The sequence below is a fragment of the Chelonia mydas genome, chromosome 1 (assembly GCF_015237465.2).
Source record: "Chelonia mydas isolate rCheMyd1 chromosome 1, rCheMyd1.pri.v2, whole genome shotgun sequence".
Taxonomy (NCBI): domain Eukaryota; kingdom Metazoa; phylum Chordata; order Testudines; family Cheloniidae; genus Chelonia; species Chelonia mydas.
In genome coordinates this window covers 59,427,367-59,445,091 of record NC_057849.1, presented here as the reverse complement: position 1 = coordinate 59,445,091, position 17,725 = coordinate 59,427,367, and the positions used below count along the sequence as shown (strand labels likewise).

At 43.5% G+C, this 17,725-nt stretch overlaps 1 long non-coding RNA gene across 1 annotated transcript; it reads left to right on the top strand.

Moving 5' to 3' along the window:
- Nucleotides 1–11,369: 11,369 nt before the first annotated feature.
- Nucleotides 11,370–17,725, top strand: LOC122461709. Its single transcript, XR_006283822.1, has 3 exons — nt 11,370–11,513; nt 13,843–13,932; nt 14,204–17,725. It is a non-coding gene; the product is annotated as an uncharacterized LOC122461709 (long non-coding RNA).

Sequence of the window (17,725 nt, the reverse complement as noted above, 5' to 3'; positions counted from 1 at the left end):
GGCTGCGGTTTTTGGGTGGATGTTCAGCACACACCTCCCCCCACTCCACCGCGTGGCTATTCTCTGGGATGATCCCTTCACCCCTCCCCCCACCACGTGGCTATTCTCTGGGATGATCCCTTTTAGCCAAGTGCAAACAACCCAGCACGAAGGGAGTCCTTTTACTGTTCCCTTACAAAAATTTCCCTATTTCAACCAGGTGACCATGAATGATATCTCTCTCCTGAGGCTAATACAGAAAGATAAAGACCGAATGTTGCTTAAATGCGACCAAAACCCAGGACCATTCGCTGCCATGCTTTGTGCTGCAATGATTCCAGACTACTTGATACTGGCTTGGCATGGTAAAGTGTCCTACCATGGAGGATGAAATCAGGCAGCCCTCCCCAGAAACCTTCTGCAAAGGCTTTCAAAGTACCTCCAGGAGAGCTTCATGGAGATGTCCCTGGAGAATTCCCGTTCCATCCCCAGACACGTTGACAGACTTTTCCAGTAGCTGTACTGGCTGCGAATGCATCCCAAGTCTTCAGGGAAAATCAAACATAAATACTATTGCTTTTAAACCTTGTACTGTAGTTACAAATGTGCACTCACCAGAGCTGCCTTCTCCAGCTTCAGGCTCGGGGATCCTGCCTTGGGAGGGTATTGGCTCCAGGGTGATGAAAAGGTCCTGGCTGCCGGGGAGAATGGATTCACCACTTGCCTGCTGCGCATTCTCCTCCTCCTCCTCCTCTTCCTCATCCACAAAATCCTCCTCCCTGTTGCATGAGACTCCCCCTTTGCAGGTGTCCATGGACAGTGGTGGGGTAGTGGTAGGGTCCCCTCCTAGAATGCCATGAAGCTGATCATAGAAGCGGCATATATTGGGCTCTGACCTGGAACGACCATTTGCCTCCTTTGTCTTTTGGTAGGCTTGCCTGAGCTACTTAACTTTCACGCGGCACTGCTGTGTGTCCCTGTTGTAGCCTCACTCCACCATGCCCTGTGCGATTTTGGCATATATATTAGCATTTCTGCTTTTTGATCAGAGTTTGGCCTCCACAGGTTCTTCTCCCCATACAGCAATCAGATCCAGTGTCTCCCTTTTGGTCCATGCTGGAGCTCGTTTGCGATTCTGCATGGTCACCTGTGCTGCTGAGCTCGCCACACTGACCAAACAGGAAATGAAATTCAAAAGTTCCCAGGGCTTTTCTGTGTACCTGGCTAGTGCATCGGAGTTCAAAGTGCTGTCCAGAGCGGTCACATTGAAGCACTCTGGTATAGCTCCCAGAGGCCAATACAGTCGAATTGTGTCGGCACTACCCCAAATTTGACGCAGCCAGGTCGATTTTAGCGCTACTCCCCTCACCGGGGAGGAGTACAGAAGTCGATTTTAAGAGCCCTTTAGGTTGACGGAATGGGGTTGGTTGTGTAGACGCATTCATTATAAAATCGACTTAAACAGCTAAATTTGACCTAACCCTGTAGTGTAGATCAGGGCTTAGTTAATAAATCCTTAGTTAGGTTACTATAAGATTGGCTACCAGTGTTATCTTTGGTGTGAGATATAAGGTACCAATTGATTTGGGGTAAGTGACTGGTCTCTTGGGACTGGGAATAAGCTGAATATTTTGTGATTTTTTTTGGTGTAAGTGACCGTTGATCACGATGTCCAGCTTGCTGGGGTGGCATGATACTCTGGAGAGCCCAAGGGGACTGTCTGTGATGCCATGGTAAGACTGTTATAGTACTTCAGGAGTTCACACTTGTTACTGGGTCAGTGAAATCTAATTATAGAACATGCCACCAGTTTGGGGCATCTGCCCTGGTTTTTGACAGCCTGTCCTGAAGTTGGCACTCAAAGTTTTGAACCACTCCAGGCAGCATGACAAATACTACTAAATCCTATTATGTGGCTGTGAGAGGAGCATTGTACACCACTGAGATGTGAAAGTAGGGACGGCAGTTCCCCTAGTTTTTGTTCCTCACCACTAAACCTACAAATTATTGCTGGAAAGGTATTTTACTCCCAGCTATATAGATGAGTTAATAAGCATATAATGTGTGGTCTACAATATAGACATCAATAGGAGTGTACATAGTGTAAAGCAGGTCAGAATATAGTCCACATGATAAGAAGCTCATATTATATATAAAAAACCTGGCTTTCTTTCGCTGTAATTTTCTTAACCCTGTTAAAGGGAAGGATTGAATTTAGCTCCTGACAGGTGAAAGATTTATGTCTAGAAATGTGAAGGATGGTGACCCCTTTCATCAGCAGCCCACATGCCTAGTGTGTGAGAAGCTGTGATACAACAAGGTCATAGTCATTACATACACCCTCACCCCGAGACACAGATGACAACTGCACTTCATCCTTCAGCCAGGAAGGCTGTAGTCCAGGCTGCTAAGGCAGCAGTGGTAATCCACACAACTCATTTTATTCCACCCCCAAAGAAAATTAACAATTTCACTTGTGATCCTAAATCCGATTCTAACCTAGGTGTCTAGATGGCAAAGGCAATTGCTTTAATCCATTAAGCTACTTTAGCTCCCTGTCTTTATCTGAAACTTGCAGACAGGAAGTGTCACTGGGAACTTGATGGACTTAAATACTTAGTGCAATCAAAGTTCACTGTGTGTAAATTACATTTTCTTGGGTAGCTTGTTTAAAAGGGAAAAAGCGAAAAACCGATCCTTATCACAAGCCTGGACTCTTCGGATACAGCTGTGGCCATGTTAAACAAACCATGGCAGTGAAGGATTTGAGAAGAGCTGGGGACAGAAGTGGTTTGTTTGTTGTTATTAATTTGGAAGTGGCTGCAGCCTGGCAGACAAGCCATTTTTAAGGGTGATGCTAACCCAACAAGAAAAAACAACAGAGCCTGTTAAATCAGTGATATTACGAGTAGACATTTGTGTGACATGTTGATTTCTTAGGTTTCAGAGTAGCAGCCGTGTTAGTCTGTATCCGCAAAAAGAAAAGGAGGACTTGTGGCACCTTAGAGACTAAGCATTTATTATGCTCAAATAAATTTGTTAGTCTCTAAGGTGCCACAAGTCCTCCTTTTCTTTTTGTTGATTTCTTAGTCTCTCCCTATTATTTGCTAAACTGCATAAGGTTTCCAACAACTTTATGCTGAATCTAGCTGTCACAGAACTGTAATTTAGCATATACACAGGAATCAGTGTTTGATGATTGGTAGCAGAGAGATGCCTAATGTCAGCCTTTTTGGCCTCAGGCATTTTAAATCCTCTAAAGCTGTTGTTATGTTTAGATTCTGATTGTGGAGAACATAAAACCTGCATCCAGAACTGCCCATCTGAAGGGGTAAGAGACTGCCATGCTCAGAAGCCCTCTTTCATTTACATTGAGCTTTCTTGTGCTACCTCAGTTCAAGATTTTAGAAAGTCCAGGGTTTGATTGTACTAACTCCCTAGGAAAGTCCTTCAGGGACTAAATGGTTTGAAAAGGAGTTGGACCTGAGATTGGAAACGTGGTCAGCTTTTCATGCTCATGCCCAAGGGCTGAAAATGAGAAAGGCTGGAAGCAGAGATACCTTTGCATTGAACAATCTGCTGGTGGCAACACACATGTTGACCCCATCTTGAAAAATTGGCCTCTTAATACCTTCAGGGAGTGTTACTTCCTAGTCCATGCTCATTAGTAGGGTGGACACAAATTGATGTTTAAAAAAACCCAGATTTTTTTAAAAATGTAAGTCACAAGTAAAAAATCAATACGTTAGTAAAAAGTTAAACTCTATAATTGCTTAAATAAATGTGTATAGCTTTAATGTATCCTCCTAGTTAACAAAACAGAAGCCCCAAAATTTAGTGTATTAATTGCAAATCAACATGTTTTAATGGTTGCCAACCACTGAGAATTCTTTAGGAAAATAATTATAAAATATATATACAAAACACGATTAAAATCGATTATGTAAACCAAGGTTTCCTGCTTGCTGATTTAAATCATGATTAAAATTGGAGATTTAAATGGTGATTAGTAAGAAAGCAGTCAAATTGAACACAAAGAGTCAGGGTCCTAGAAGGAAAAGCGTGTTTTCAATTGAGTAATAATTTGAACCATAGCTGCTTCTAAATGTCTTCCCTGATTTGCTGCAAGAGTAGTTTAATCTTGGAAAAGTTGGCTGAGATTTTCTTAAACCCTTGCATCATAACCACCCTACCCATGCTATGTAACTCAGCTTGACAGAAAACCTAAAATGCTTCATTACCTTTCATGAGATTATTAAAGCCAGTGAACTAATGGATTTTCAGAGATAGAAGCCACTGCAAGAGGCACTAACTCAGCAATGGGTGTTGAATCTGAATAAACTACCCTCTTACCAGGCTTTTAAAGTCCCAAAGAGAAGTGCAAGAAGCTCTGTTCTTGTGCTGGCTTAAATAATCCACATAGTCGTACGTCCATCTATTTCCCTGGACACGTTACTCCCAAAAGGCCAGATTCTGCTGTCTGGCTGCAATAATAGAATCCTACTGCAGCCACTTGCTGCACTGTTCTTGACTAGACTCTTCCAGAACCTTCCTTGCATGAGAGTTAAAATCAGAGGAGTCATTATGGACAATTAACTTTTATAGGAGGCACAGCAAGGACCCTGGAAATTTACAGATGAAGCTAAAATGTTGTCCTTTGTTCATTCCATTCTAATGAGGTTTTCCAGCTCATACACTCTCTCCTTGCTGCAGTCTGTAACTATTATTAAAATAAAGGAGTTTTGCATGCTGCAGCTGAGGAGCAATAGGGTTTAGGGTTGCCTTGTGTTCAGCTGCTTGTTGACAAAATTGTCCATAATGAGGAAAGATGAAGAATATTTCAGGTTTAGCTTTATTTGTGCGGAATTAAACTGGTCCCTTTATATAGCCTTTTTTAAACAGCCATCACATTTTTACAGTAGTCCTTCTAGCGCTAAAGGTAGGGTGACCAGACATCCTGTTTTTAAAGGGACAGTTCTGTATTTAAGCCCTCCTGCAGGTGTCCTGACTTTTTATTAAAAACAGACAAATTGTCCCATATTTTCTGCCTCCCTCACATAAGTACTGGCGTGTCCTGCTCCTGCTGGATCCCTGCTCGCCAGCCGCCCGCCCACCAGTGGCTGATGATGGGGGTGGGGGTGCGAGGCTGGAGGTGGGGAAAAGATGCACTGTGTGGGGCCAGCCACTCCCCCTGCCGGTCCATCAGCACAGCCCCCGCTGCGTGTTGGCTCTTGGCCAGCAGGTCCCCACCCCCAGTCCCATTTCCGGCCAGCACTGGCTGCACGGTGCAAGCTGCAGTGGCTGGTGAGTGTGGGCAGGCATCAGGCAGGGACCAGTTATGTGTCACCTCTGTTGCCCACCCGTCAGCCCTTTACATGTTCCCTCTCCTGCTGTCCTCTTCCTGCTTTGCCCCTTCACCCCACCAACCCCACTGCTCCTCCATATCCCTCCCCCCTGACGGGGCACGTTCCACTCCCAGCACCGTGTAGAGAACCAGTCCCTGGTCAGAGCAGTCAGCTCACCAACAGCCTGGTCAGCGGGCTCCTTCCTTCCCCCACTGCCTCTGGCTGGGCTGGCGCCCTGGAGAAGCCCAAGACCCTCCAGCCCAAAACCTCTCACAGCACTGGCATAGGGAAGCCTCTCTGCCCGTCAGCTAAGCTCTGGAGTGGCGGTGGGCAGAAAGGGGGCAAAGCGATTTCCAGCCTGTTCATGCCCTGAACCTGCAGGCGCCACAGCAATCCCCAGGGCAGGGGCCTAGCACCCTCTTCACCTGTGCCTCCCCTGCATCCTGCCCCTAGGGAGCGCGGGGCTGCTCCATGCCCTAGGCACCCTCCTCTGCTGAGCCACCTCTCTGGCTGGGTTCGCTGAAGCCCTTGCAGTGAGGTTCCCTGGGCCCTGGTGCATAATGCATCCTTAGGGCTTAACCCCATCTTGTCGTGCTGTAGCTGGGGGACAGGCGGTGGCTGGTGGTGGTGGCCAGCAGCAGCCTGGAGGTGTTAGCTGCCTTTCAACACTGTGGACAGGAAGGGACAAGCTGCTTCCAGCCACACAGGAGGGGACGGGAGGGGAAGAGATGAGCTCTGCAAAGACACGGGCCAGGTCATCCCTTCCCCTTTCTCCTCCCCTGCAGCTGGAAGCAGCTCCCATCCCTTCCCTCCCTCACAGTGTCGAAAGGCTGCTGCTGGCCACATTCTGATGCGACCCCTGGAGGAAATCTGGGGAGGAGGCATGGTGACCATGCATGACCCCCACGTGCTGCCTTGGGAGGACACGGTGCCAGATACTAGGAGAGGCGGGTCTGTCTTGGGGGCTCAGCCAGCCATGGAGGGCGGAGAGCGCTAGGCAGGGAAGATCAGGTCAGTCGGTCACCATCCTTGTGTGAGAGAGGTGTACAGGAGTGTGTGTGTGTCACTTCTCCCCGTGTGTGTGTGGGGGGGGGGTAAGAATGTGTGTTACCTCTCCCTGTGTGAACCCTAAAGCCTTCAAGATAAAAAGGTAAATAAAAAGAATCCAGCTACACAGTATTTCTTTTTAACAGGGGCTCAGACAACTTGATGTTAATTTGAACGTTTGTACAATTGATGGCCCTTGAGCTCATTTGAATACGAGTAATTTTACCAGGTGTCCCATATTCAGTATAGGGAAATACAATCACTCTATTTAAAGGAGACCTACAAAGGGTTATTAAGAAACTGCTCCCTTTTCACTCCTTTATAGTGTAGAAAGAGAACCTGATTTTGTTTAATTTGTTCTAAAAAAGTTCCTGCTTGTTTTTTCCCTTAGGAATATCAGGAACATTAAGTCTACTCTTCTCTGGTTTTGCTGGAGGATGTGTGGGAGGTCTTAGAGATAGCATCCTAATGGAAGACGGGAGGGTGGCAAAGCCTTAACAAAAGTTCCCTTTATTCAAAGTGTTGGTCAATCACTGAGGTCAAGTAAGTGTTAGCAAAAACAGTTTTAAAATAAAACTAAAAGTACATACATTTTAAGTAGTCTAACAAAAAATCCCATCCCTGTCAAGTTGTTCAACTTTCACTCTCCTGGGTCTTGTGATGTCACCATTTCACTAGTCTCCACACCTGGGGCAAATTGTCCCATTTTCCCCCCCCCCCCCCCGAGCAGCTCTGTAGCTTCCCTTTCCCTACTGTTTTTGTTGAGGGATGGCTGCTTCTGTTCCTTTGTCCACTGATTCCTTGGACTCATTCTCAGAGCACTGGGCAGTTTCTGGGCTTCTCTGCTTAATGTCCCCCTCTGGATTCCTTGTTCTGACTCTGTGACGTGCACCTCCACATCTGTTTTTTCATTCTTTGTCCCCTGTAAGCTGGGCTCTGTGGCCCCTCACATCTGAGGGGGTGGACCTTTCATTCTTTCTGTGGATTCTGCCCACCAACCCACAATCCAGGTAGGCTGACCTCTTTCGTGAGCATTAAAGTCATGGGCAGGATTTAAAAAGGAAGCGAAAACATGATTTTTTTTTTTTTAAAGAACACTTTTCTCTTACACTCCTCAGAATTTGCTCTCAGAGAGCTGCAGACCTGAGCCCGGCACAACCTGCCCTGTGCATTGTGGAAAAGCATTATCCTCTGCTGAAGCATTGCTCCCGCTGGCCAAATGGAGTCTGCTCAGGTATGTAGACTCCTAGGTTCAAAATGGTTAAACTATTTGCCAAATGCTGCTGCTGCTATTGCCCACAAACAAAAACAAACAAACAAACAAACAAACGCACAAACATGAGATGATTTAGGCTGCTTTGTCATAACCTCGTGTCTGCTCCAAGACACAGGATGTTACTAGCTCACAAGTAAGAATAATGACCACATGGTTAAAAACCAAGAGCAAATTGAAGGCCCCCTTGAAAACAGATGTTCAGACGACTCAGACCCTCTCTCCATTAATTTCAGAATTTAAATGCCCGTTAATTCCTCTTTTTATTGCACAGTGCCACACTGCAGCAGGTTCAATGTCAGAGAGAACCATCCTGCGGGGACACTTGATTGATCAAATCTGAAGGTCACTTAAAAATGTGGGAACTTTCAAAACAACGGGGGTGAAGGAGGGTGGTGCTTCAAGTGGCAAGTTTCCATTAGGAACCATCACGTTATATCGAACAGCTGCTGAAAATAGAAACAGTTAGATGTGGGGAGCTGGCAGCGACGACTTTGCCCATGACCTGTAGAAAGAGGGGGAAGAAGGCAATACACACAAAGGGATTTAACTGTGGAAGTTACCCAACTCCTAGCCAAATAACCGCTGGAAACTGGTGAATGTCTAGTTTCAAGGAGGGGCAGATGGGAGTGTTTTGGCAGCTGGTGAAGAGATTAAAGGGTATCCATTCTGCCATGTTTTCTCCTCTTTTTATTCTGCCTCTCTCCCTCTTGCTTCAGTCTACTTACCCCATCCACTCCCTCCCCTAATCTTCACCCTTTTCCCTCTCCCTCACTCTCTTTCCCAGACACTCATTCTGTCACATTCCCTCTATCTTGTTTCCTGTTTCCTCTACCTACCACCATTCAGCACTCCCCTCTCCTACAGAGAAAGTAAACAAAAGCACAGACGCCTTCCCCAGTGACTATATCTGGAGAAGGGGGTGGCTGAGTTGCTTATAGCCTTGCCGCTTAACCACTGCATAGTCTCCGACTCTCTATGGAACTCTAAATGTAGAGGAAGGCTGCCTCTGGAAGATTCACCGGGAGTTCTCACTGAGGACAGAAACATATGACCAACCTAGTGGATGGTGGATCTAGGAGACACACAACACAGCACCAGGCTGCTCTCAATTTCACCAGTTCAGCTGGCCAATGGCTATTTCAGAAAGCCAGAATCAGCAGCAGACGCAAATGCAATAAAGAGCCTATAAGACCAAGTAAATGGTCTATTCCATTTAGCATCCCTATATACATCTTCTTAGACTCGTCTATGGTGGAAGCTTGTCAGTTTGATATCTATAAAGTCAGAAGAAATCATAATTGAGAATATGTCCAACTGGTGCAGTATTAATTATCTGTAACAAACATGTCAAGTCATTATGCTGCTTGTACACATAAGAGTAGCTTCAGTTAGTACATTAAAAGGTCAGCAGGAAGGAGAGAGAAAATGAGAGATGTGAAAAATAACATCTCTGATGTTGGGGGATACGCTGTGGGTACTCCTGAGAGATTGTCTCCAGAGTATTCCAGTCCCATTCCCTAAATTAGCTGTACTTTCCTTCCATACAGTTACTATTAATCATGATGCTGTCAGTATAAAGGCATAGGAATATGTTATGTTAGCCAATGACTTTCCAATTAATTCCAACTCTTCTGTCCATAGAATATAAATCCTTTACCCACAGAAATATTATTTCTGATGGTCATCTAAGAGCCGCTCCTTAAAAGAACAGTAAGTGTTATGGCACTCTGCAATCATAAATGATATTACTACATGATAAAATTCAGGGTGGACTAGAACCTATTCAGAATATACATTACTCCCTTAGGACTAACAAAGTATCTTAATAATTCAAGAGAGATATCCAAGGTACAGGTTAGACATATTGATCATCTGATGCTGGTAATGAATTGAGGCACTATTTAGAAGTCTCCAAGGAATATGCTAATTGAGAAGGTATTGTTATGTTGCTACAGTGTGATGCATTAGTGACTATTAGACTTCTGTTTAATGGATAAAGACTAGGTGAAGGAGCCACCTCCAACCCATGCAAAGCAAGCAGATAAGACTAGAATATTTTTTAAATTTTTCCATATGGACAATATAGGCAAAAAGCCACGAAAGAATGGGTGGTCCTTTCTATGATGGTGTTCTATTTTGCTGAGTACATCACCCCTATCAATGCTGTTCAGAGTTATGTGTGCATCAAGGAAAGAATATAAACCAGTTTGAGCTGCAAAGTCTAGTTACAATGGAGTCAACTAAACAATAAGATTTCAGCCTTATCTGTAAATAATCCAGGCTTTTGTAGGTTTCCTTTAAACCTCAGACCTGCAACACTTTAGAGAATGTAGAAACCTACCTCAGAGAATACAGATTTGCAGATACATGGGTTAGTCTGTATTTTTAACTGAAAAAGCTGTTACAGCTCTAGTTGTATTTTGTAAATCTGTAATTGAGCTGATTTTACAGTGTATAAATTATTTAAACATGTGAGGAACATATATACTAAAGATAATGAAAACCATTCATATGCTGATTAAATATTTTAAATGTTACTAAAATAAAGTAGAGATTTGTAAGGACCTAACTCAATATTGTGGATTAACAGTGTAAAATAGTACTAAATCATGCCAGCTTTGAATTATAGACACCAGCTATTCAAGGATAGCAAACTATTTCCTTCCAGTCTTCCATTTTATGGATTCTGCTCTCCTCTCCCCCAAGATGTATAACACATGTAACTAGGAGTTAAAGACAAAGACATTAAATAACTTTCACCACACACGGAATCTTAAACCTTTGAAAACAGGGGTTTATAATGTAAATATTGACATACTGCTATGTCCTGAGCCCTTGCCACTAAAAACAGTAAGAAAGACCAGAACAGCCTTGTCACTCCAAGCATCACACTGTATCCAACTGTGATGTTCATCCCATTTACTAATATGAACAGACTTCTGATTTTATTTTTATTTTTTTGAGGCTACATGGATGAATGTCATTAGCATTGGCATCAGTTGCTACTTTCCTCCCCATTGTAGCCTGTTTGCTACAGATAAGTGTGACAAGTTACATTTATGCTGCAACAGAAGGGACTGATGAAAAAAATATTAAATCTAAATGAGGATTTTAATATAGCTTTTTTTCCAAAGGAGATGGCAGAAGACCTTCAGGAAGGCCATAATAATTCACATATATAGAGCCACTGAATCTTATCAAGTGATTAATGAAATTATTCGTCTTTTTAATTCTAAATGACTAAAATAGCCTCTTAGTTGAATGGCTAACTTTAATATCATATTGATTAAGATTTTGCCTCAGGGAACTTGCATCCTATACTAACAATCCAATCCGAGGAACCCATTTAACACTCTTATTAGCTCTATACAAAGATTAATTAAGCAATAATCTCTTCAAAATGGCTCCTCATCAGTGGTTAATAACAGGTTTGTTAGTTAACTTCCTAAAGCAAGATCCACAGTGGTGAATGTTCTAGCAAGCTGGTTAATTGTTTTAATGATTTTTGCAGCTTTTATTGCTGATTTAAATTCTACTTCACAATTTGTAACAGGAGTAATGTTCATAAATAATTATCCACAAGATGCTGTTATGGCAGCACAGATGGAAAAAGTCAGTCATTTAACTAAAGGGGTTCTGGAATTCATTTAGAATGAAGGCCAAAATTTACAGCAAGTAATTCTTTTTAATGCATTTTCAAATGTATCTAGGATTTCTTGGTTTAGCATTTTGATTTAATTTTTTTTATTATTGCTATCTAATACCATTTCATCATTTCCTTTTAACCTACACTCCAGAAAGCATAAATGTCTCCACTACCAAGCAAACAAAAACCACAACCACAGCAGAAGTGGAGGCTGGAGCAGGTGAGAAACATCTAAGGCCTATAAATAGGCCTGGCTATCAAATATAAAGACTCAAAGCTACATTAAAACTTACTATTGTAAAGTCTGGTAGAGCCCTTGGTAGATGCTGATGACTAGTATCCAACTGATTTCACCAACTACCTGTGCCTTGGAAAGATTTGCAGTGAAAAAAATAAAAATACAACCCCCTATTAAGAGATATGCTGACTTCTCAGAGGCGCTCTCACAAGATACGGCCAGAAGCAGACAATTTCAACTACACAGTGAAGACTGTAGCTAAAGGATTTCTCTTGCACCTGCAGACCTTGCATTGTTATAATCTGCTTAAAACAAACAAAATCTACCTAACTATCTATCTATCTAGTGTAAGCCAGGGTCTGAATGAGCTTTCCTCTGCTGTCTGTTGATGAACTGGGGGGAAAAGACCTCAGGAACTGACTGTATTTGCATAGACACACCTACTTTGCCTCAGTGATCAGCAGACAGACCTGCCTTGCCAAAGAGATTGATTTTGGTGTTTTGGGTTAAAATCCATTTTAGTCTTGGATGCAGGAGCAGTGAAAGTTAATTATCCTTATTGTTAGCATAACAGACAGCAGAACTGTACTTAATATGCCTTAATTGAGGGAGTCACCTTACACTGAACCTCACTGGCTAAGCAGGGGGTAGCGATGCTAACTTCAAGAGAAAGTCAGAGGGTGGGTGTAGCGTCCCTGAGGATACTCAGGGGGGTGTGGCACCTCACCAACACCTGCCTTTAGCGAGAGGAAGCCCTTGTTTTTGGCTCCTCTAGATCAGCTCCCTGAAACTATGAGGCTTTAGCAGCACAAGCAATACAATCCAGGCCTTGATGGCCCTGTGTGGGTAGTGACAGGCACACAGCGAGCTTCAAGTTTACTGAGCATTCCCCCTTTCCAATGAACACTCAACAGAATTACCAGGCCTGCTGTTCTCAAAGGAACACGTCACATCAGCTTGTAAGATTCAACTCAGGACCAGCACTTGCTTAACACCACAGCATTAGATATATTTATAGTGAAAACAAGAATATGTTTATTATCAAAGAACAGAGATTCAAGTGACAGTGAGTAAGAACACTGGAAAGAAGAGGTTACACTCAACTTGTGCAGCAACTGGAGTTCTTCGAGATATATGTCCCTATGGTTGTTCCACTTCAGGTATGCTCACACCCCATGCAACTTTAATCAGAGGTACTTGGTAGTAGTCTCTGTTTGACCAGTGCATGCACCTTATGTATCCCTGTGCCCCACTTGGAGGCTATATAGGGCTGCACGGGCAAACTGCCCTCAGTTCCTTCTCCATCACAAAGTCTCCAGAGGTAACTCCAAAGCAGAGGGGAAGGAGTGCAGGTGGTGAAGCACCCATATGGACATACATCTTGAAGAACTCCAGTTACCGCACAAGGTGAGTAACCTCTCCTTTTTAAAGTAGTGTCCTTAGGGTGTTCCACTTCAGGTAACTACCGAGCAGTGCCCCCAGTGCGGGAGGGGAGCCTTTGGAACCAAGTTCAAGACTCAAGACAAGATAACATTTCCAATCTAGAAGACTGGGCCACTGCAGAATGCTCGGGAAAAGTATGTATGGAGGTCCAGGTGGCAGCCTTACAAATGTCCAGAATAGGAATCCTCTTGAGTAATGCCATAGATATATAAAGAGAGATCTCATGGGCCAATACCCTAGGAGGCAGCTCTATGTCTGCAGCTACATAGTATAATCAGAAATCCCTCCAGAGAGTCTCTAGGTGGAAATTGCCAACCTTTAGACCTATCAGCAAGGGACACAAATATTCTGGTGATTTTCTAAATTACTTAGTTCTGTCCAAACGAAAGGCTAATGCCCTCCTAACATCCAAAGTGTGCAAAACAGCCTCCTCTCTGGACTCATGCAGCTTTGGGGCGGGGGAAACCACAAGATGGATATCTTGGTTGATGTTACACCTGGGGTAAAAATTTTGTGTGTGGACATAAAACTTTGTCCTTGAAAAATATTGTAAATGGAGGGCACACAACCATTAGAGACTCTTTCTCCAACCCTTTGGGCAGCGGTAACAGCCACCAGCTAGGCCATCTTCAGAGATAAATTAATGAGGGAAGTAGCTGCCATTGGCTCAAAAGGAGAATCCATAAAATCCTAAATTCAAATTCCAAATCAGAGTGGGATCCTTAACTGGAAGGGAAAGGTTCTCCGACCTTACAGTTGTGGGATGAGCGAAAACTGAGAATCTCTCAACCAGGGAATGAAAGGCTATCATAGTCACCAAGTGGTCCCTGATAGAACTCATAGATAGTTCTGTCTTTTTGGTCTCTAGGAGGTAATCTAGAAGTATTGAGAGGGAAGAGTGAGCAGATGCAAAATGTCTCTGGACACACGGAAGGCTGAACCTTTTCCACCTGTGATGGTAAATATAGCTTGTGGAATCTTTTCTACTGTTCAATAACACCTGTTGTATCTCCTCAGAACAAGTAGATTCTATTCTCACAAACCATTGAGGAGCCAAACTTTGAGACGAAGAATCTACAGATTTGGGTGAAGAGTCCTACCAGCATCTTGAGAAAGAACATGAGGCATGGGTGGAAGGCTGATTACCTGACAAGTGGGTGGGTAAAACATGTCTGTCTGGGCCACACTGAAACTATTAATATGATCTTGCTTGATTTTACCACTTTCAGAATCCAGGGTGTTGGTGGAAATGTATATAGAAGGCCTCTTGTCCACTGAAGAAGGAAGGCATTTTCCAATGAGAAAGGGCCTGACACCTCCCCCACCCCCTCAAGCAAAAGTGTTTACATTTCTTGTTGTTAACCGTGGAAAAGAGATCTACTTCTGGAAATCCCCAAGCCAGAAAGATTTGATTGAGAATCCAGGAATCTAACTCCCAGCATAGTTGTGGGAGAAGTGTTATCTGAGGTCATTCACTATCCTGTTTTGTTCCCTGGGAGGTAAATTACTGAGATTAGAATGCAATTGGCTATGCACCAGTTCCAGAACTTCATCACTTCAGCACAAAAGGAAGGAGATCTGACCCCTCCTTGTTGACTGATATAAAACATGCAAGGCTATACTGTCTGTCAAGATCTTTATGGACCTGTCTCTGATTAAAAGCAGGAAGTGGATATAAGGATTTCTGTCTGCCCTCAGCTTGAGGAGGTTGATATGTCGCCATGCCTCTTAGGCAGACCATTTGCTCTGAGTGGTGGAGGTCCCTAAAGGTGCTCCCACCCCACCCAGCTCATCAGGGTTGCATCTGTTGTTATGGTGAAGGAAGGAGGAAGTTGAACAAATAAAATCCCCATGCAGACATTATCTGGATCTTTCCACCAATTGAGAAACTCTCATGCTTGACAAGGGACCAGCACCAGCTTGTTCAGGCTGTGTTTGTTTGGAGTGTATAAACAGTCCTGAGCCAACCCAAAACATCAAAGGCAGAGCCTGGCATGTTGTGTCACAAAGGTGCAAGCTGCCATATGAGTGAGTAGTTAAAGACAAATTCTTCTTGATGTCTGTGGGCTGATTTGAATCTTTGAGATGAGATTTGTTAACATCAAGAATCTGTCAAGGGAAGATAAGTCTGGGGTGATATTGCATCTAAGGATGCTCCTGTGAACTCTAGTCTTTGTACCGGCCTCAAAGTGGATTTCTCGATGTTGAGCTGCAAACCTAGCTAACACAACAGGGATCTTATCTTTATGACAGCAAAAACTTCATTATAAGATTGGCCCTTGAGTAGCCAGTTCATCCCCAGGTGCTGAAGGTAAGCTGCAACCACTGCCAATATGTTCAAGAAGACTCTTGGGGAGAAAGAAAGGCCAAAAGGAATTACATGATACTGGAAGTGATCCTGACCTATCAAAAACTTCAGGAATTGTTTGTGAGATGAATGAATTGCAATCTGAAAATAGGCATCATGAAGATTGAGGGCTGAAAAACAGTCCCGCAGTTGTAATGATGGAATTATAACTGTGAGAGACACCATCCTGAATTTTTCTGATTTCACAAAGTTGTTAAGGAGTATTACAGCCAAAATCAGTCTCCATCCCCCATTCTTCTTCGTGACCAAAAAATAGTTGGAGTAAAAGCCCCTCCCCCTCTGTGCTGAACTGGAAATGGTTCTACAGCTCCTATGTGCAGAATGGAATTGACTTCCTGCTTTAAAAGGTACCTGTGAGAGGTGTTCCTGAGGCGAGATGAAGAACAGAGGTAGATAGAGGAGAAGGAGGTAAAATGGATGGAGTACCTGTTTTATAACCCAGCACCCATTTGGCTGACAATATTTGCTCCCATCAGGATTGAAAGTGGGAGAGACTGTCTCCAAAGGAAGGGAGGTGGGTAGAATGGTATAGATGCAGCTCAGTTTAATGGAGTTGTTCTGGGTCCTCGACCAGCCTGTCAGAACTGTCATTTAGATGATAATGGATGCTCAATAGTGGACACAGAAGAAGTAGATGGTCTCCTGCTCTGGAACCTTGATTTCTTCCAGGGTGATTCATAAGGTCTCTGAAACTTTGAGAATGGAGCGTGGTGGGATCTTTGGGGATCTGCTAAAGTTTCATTTGCTTGTAAGTGTGTACATCCTAAGGGATCTCAAGGTGGCTCTGAAATCCTTAAGGATATACTAGGACTCATCATTGGATTGAGTGAACAGTATGAGACCATTGGAGGGAAGTCCTCAACTGTATTTGGGACCTCCCTTGGGAATCCGGACAGCTGGAGCCAGGACACCTTCTGCATGACCACTGTCATAGATATGGATTGAGCAGCAGTGTTGGTCACATCCAGCAAGGCCTGTGCTAACAGTTTGCCCTCGTTAATAGCCTGAAACTGTTCACGCTGTTCAGCTGGCAGCTGCTCAATAAAGGTGGTGAACTTGGCATAATTTGAGTGGTTGTGTGGTGTCTTCTCAGTACTGAAGACATCTAGTGGTCAACTTGGATACAGACTGTACTTAAGGAGACCGTAGGTACTGATCTCATAGAGTACCTCTACACTGAAATAAAAATCCATGGCATAGCTGTGGCTGGTCCAGGTCAGCTGTCTCAGCCAACAGGGCTCAGGGGTGGGGCTAAAAATTGCTATGTAGATGTTTGGGCTCGGGCTGGAGCTTGAGCTCTGGGGCTCTCTCACCTTGTATGGTCCCAGAGCTCAGACTACAGCCTGAGCCCGAATGTTTACATAGCAATTTTACAGCCCCTCAGCCCAACCCCCATGCGTGAACTGTGTGGTGCTCTCTCAATGCTACGGGAAGCAGCTCTGATCGAGATAGATCATCATCTGCTGATGTACAGCACCTCAGATTAAAGATGAGATAGACCACGGGCTGCCATGAGGAATACTTTGGACCACATTCCAGAATGTGTTACTGCAGAGGGGTCAAATAGCAGGTGTCTAATTCTTTCCAAAGACTGCTCTATTTTATTTTTATTATTTAAATCCACAATCACAAAACATCTCAAATCACATCAAGTACAGTGTGTCATGCTTGGGAATGTTCCAGAATCCATTTGCTGCTGCTGTATGATTACAGAAATTCAATAATTCAGATGAGTAGAAATCCAGTACAGACGTTTTGCCTGCTCTCCATTTAATTTGCTGGTCCCAAACGCATCTCCTATCAAAGAAAAATACATTTCAGGGGTAATCAGGGCCCAACAACAGTCAAAAGATTATGCTGGTGCTGTTAACCTGTTACATTTGCTCCTCTTTTGACACTCAAATCAATACACCACTGACTAGTTGCTCTGAACATTGTCAGAAATATTTGTGTTGCTGTAAAGACAAACAAAACAAAAGAGAGTCTTCTTCACTATTCTTAAAGACTACAGTGCTGAAAACCAATTTCTGCCATTTAAAAGCAAGCACAGAAGGAAAACATCTTTCCAGGTATTAGATTTATCCACTTTGGGAGTATGCCATTTTAGTCATGTCATTCTCTTCACAGTTCATACTTTTTTCTACAAGTGAAAATGAGAGTTGAATCACCCATATGTAAACGTGATTATTCCTCTTCATCCAAAAGTGTGTGGTTGATTTAAGGCTAGGACTGATGTAGACCCCTTGCCAAATGAAAAAAAAAAATCGGACTATGAAATTCCTTGTCCAGCTACCTAATTCATTAACTAACCAGTACATTTTATTACAGGCTTCAGCAAATTAATGTGAAATGGGCCCATTTTATGCTATCATGGTATATGAGC